The following is a 3,694-nucleotide window of genomic DNA, read 5'->3' as shown; positions in this document are numbered from 1 at the left end:
TATGTTTGGTTTTGTTCTCTGTTTCCCCCTTATAGACTGTGAGCCCACTGTTGGGTAGGGACTGTCTCTATATGTTGCCAGCTTGTATTTCCCCAGCGCTTAGTACAGTGCTCTGCACACAGTAAGCGCTCAATAAATACGATTGATGATGATGATGATTTTACAGTTGAGAGAACTGAAGCAAAGAGAAATTAAGTGACTTGCCTAAGGTCACACAGCAAGCAATTAGCAGAGCCAGGATTAGAACCCAGGCTCTTTCCACTAGGCCATGTTGCTTCTCCTTCTCAAGAGCCATCTTTGAACTTGAATTTGTACCCTTTGGACACTTGGCATTCACCCACTCTCAGCCTCACAACATTTTTGTACGTATCCTTAATTTTTGTATTTATATTAATGTCTGTCTTCCCATCTAGATTGTAAGTTAGTTGTGGGCACGCAACAAGTCGGCCAGCTCTGTTGTATTCATCCATTCATTCAATTGTATTTATTAAGCACTTACTGTGTGCAGAGCACTGTACTAAGCGCTTGTACTCTTCCAGGTGCTTAGTGCAGTGCTCTGCACATAGCTCTCAATAAAGACCACTGATTGAATGATTGATAGGGTGATTGCCCAAATCACACAACAGCCCGGGGCAGGGCTGGGGATTAGTACCCAGGTCTACTATGTGGTAGTAATGGAAGCAGTGCGGCCCAATGGAAAGAGTCAGACCAAACATGGCTCTGCCTCATCCTGTTGTGTGACCTTGGGAAAGTCACTTAACTTCTCTGTGCCTCAATTTCAGCTTCTGCAAAATGGTGATTCAATAAGTGTTCTCCTTCCTACTTAAACTGTAAGCCCCATGATACATCTGCCCCAGCACTAACTACAGTGCTTAAATGCCGCAATTATCATTATTATTATTATATGCTTATTGTGTGCAGAATACTGTACTCAGAGCGGGGAGAAAATACATGGATGGGAATTAAACACAGTTCCTGTCCTTTGAGGAGGGTTTTCCCATTAGGTCAAACTGCCAGGGAATGTGTCTGTTGTTTTATTGTACTCTCCCAAGTGCTTTGCACTCTGTAAGTGCCCAATAAATACAATTGAATTGAGTGAACTGTCTTGAGGCAGAAATCAGCATCTGCAGTTTCCTCACCTGCATAATGCTGAAGGGTGAGAAGGATTTTGGTTCCAAGTCTAGTAGTTTGGAAACATTTTGTATCAGAGAAAGCCTGGGAAAAGAAAACCTGTTCAAACCCTGGCTCCGCCAATTGTCAGCTGTGTGACTTTGGGCAAGTCACTTAATTTCTCTGTGCCTCAGATACCTCATCTGTAAAATGGTGACTAAGACTGTGAGCCCCCCCTGGGACAACCTGATCACCCTGTAACCTCCCCAGAGCTTAGAACAGTGCTTTGCACATGGTAAGTGCTTAATAAATGCCATTATTATTATTATTAAAAGAGGAGGGGGAGGATAAATTTACCTTATTTTTTTTGTCAAATAAATGACACACTTGAGTAATGGCAGAGCACTGTACTAAGTGCTAGGAAAGGCTACACGGGTGGGAATTAGACATGGTCCTTGTCATTCATTCATTCAATCGTATTTATTGAGTGCTTACTGTGTGCAGAGCACTGTACTAAGTGCTTGGGAAGTACAAGTCCCTTGACGGGGTGGAAAGGGAGGGCTCACAATCTATTCATAAATACGTGGGGACTGGTGACAGACACAGGGAGAAATGAAGCAAAACAGGAAAATAGAGGCAAAAACAAAGATCAGTAGGGTACTGTGTCTTGTCTTATGCCGTAGAGTCGTTTCCGACCTGTAGTGACACCACGGACCCATCTCTCCCAGAACGCCCCACCTCCGTCTGCAATCGTTCTGGTAGTGGATCCAAAGAGTTTTATTGGTAAAAATACGAAAGTGGTTTACCACTGCCACCTTCCGCGCCGTAAACTCGAGTCTCCACCCTTGACTCTCTCCCGTGACGCTGTTGCTCAGCACGGGTGAGTTTTGATTTATAGCAGATTGTCTTCCACCTCACTAGCCGCTGGCCAAGCTAGGAATGGAATGGGTAGGCTCCTGCTTGACTCTTCCTCCCATAGTCGAGACTGGTAGGGTACTGGAAACTCTGCAGGTGCGACCCTGAGAGGGGGTACTGTGTCTAGAAGCCCAACTTGTACTTCCCAAGCACTTAGTACAGTGCTTTGCACACAGTAAGCGCTCAATAAATACGATTGATTGATTGATAGAAGAGCAGAATTTCCTCTCAGACCCCACGGTCACAACCACAGTCATGGTGATGGCCAAAGCAGCTGCTGCCACAGTCTTCCCAAGGTTTTATGGAGGTGGTGTCAGGCTGCAACTGCTTCTCTCCATCCCACCAGGATCGGGTAGGGCAGGTCGGGCTGGAGCTCCTCTGGAGGAGAGCCAGGGGTGGGATCCCTTGTGGAAGTCCACTAAAGGAGGATGCTGAGGGTCTGGGACACGTCGTTGTTACGTCCGTTAGGCTTGTCTCCTAATTTTGCCATCCCAATTCCAGTGAACTCTTAGAACAATGTGAATTTTGGATGACGTGTTTGGGAAGAAAAGAAGACCAACTGGCAGGTTGGGAGATCTATGGACCTTTACCTTTAGTGGGGAATGGATGGCCAGCCAAAACCAGCATCAGTCACAGCATCTTGCAGGTAGTGAGGTAGTGTGGTCTAGTGGGAAGAACCTGTGCCTGGGAATCAGGAAATTGGAATTCCAGCCAATTTCTGGAATTCTTTGCTCCTGGCCTGCCGTGAACAAATCATTAAGCCTTGCTGGGCCGCAGTTTCCTCTCCTGTAAAATGGGGGTGGTAATACCTGGCTCTCCTTCCCTAGAGGGATATTGCGAGGAGAAAATGTAGGAACACTTTGGAAGCATAAAAGCACTTTACAAAAACCAAGGTGTGGCATGCCTTTCACCATCGATGCTGTTATCTGAATACAGTTCTGTGGAATACAAACTGAAGATGAAGGACTCTGGTAACTCCTCCTCCTTTTCTGCAGCCCTGTTGTATGACCTGGAGGCAGGATAAAAATAGGGTCATCTTGGACCCCAGAATCAGAAGCAGGGGAAGTGCATATTGTAACCCGGGGAACAGAAAAACCTGTGGAGAGAGAGAGAGGGTGGCAAAGGAAACTTGCAGTACCAATAATCCAGTTTCAGTGTCGGTATAATCTTGACGAACCAACCATTGAAATGAGCAAAACCTAGCTAATTCATAGTATGGAGTGCTTCATATTAAAGTGTTAGAAAAATCCAAAGAAAACAATTGTGATGCTAGGTCTGTTATTTTCTTTTGAAGAAATACTTTTAAGAACTAATTCCTAGGCCATCTTCTCCCTCAAATCATTTTATCTTGCTTAGATGTGCCTGGGAAGTCTGTAAACCAACCCAATCAAACTGCTGTCTCTGGAAACTAGGACTTTCAGAAAGCTTTAATTAACCTTTTTATAAAAAAATCCATTGACACTGAAGTAATGAGCTTTTAGCCTTTTGCCGAGGGAGGAAATTCTATTTTTCTTTGAGAGATATTACGTCACAATGAGGGCATTAATAATTCAATCATATTTACTGAGCACTTACTGTGTGCAGAGCACTGTACTAAGCACTTGGGAGAGTACAATATAACAGTAAACAGACACAGTCTCTGCCCGAGAGTATAATATAACAGTAAGCA

The 3,694-nt window shown here is 44.6% G+C and overlaps 1 non-coding gene across 1 annotated transcript; it reads right to left on the bottom strand.

The window, feature by feature from the left end:
- Window positions 1-2,000: 2,000 nt before the first annotated feature.
- On the bottom strand, window positions 2,001-2,139 carry LOC119934713. The gene has a single exon (XR_005453001.1). It is a non-coding gene; the product is annotated as a small nucleolar RNA SNORA7 (small nucleolar RNA).
- Window positions 2,140-3,694: the final 1,555 nt, after the last annotated feature.

The sequence above is a fragment of the Tachyglossus aculeatus genome, chromosome 1, assembly GCF_015852505.1.
Source record: "Tachyglossus aculeatus isolate mTacAcu1 chromosome 1, mTacAcu1.pri, whole genome shotgun sequence".
Lineage (NCBI taxonomy): Eukaryota > Metazoa > Chordata > Mammalia > Monotremata > Tachyglossidae > Tachyglossus > Tachyglossus aculeatus.
The sequence above is the reverse complement of the archived record's forward strand: the minus strand, read 5'-3'. Positions and strand labels throughout refer to the sequence as shown.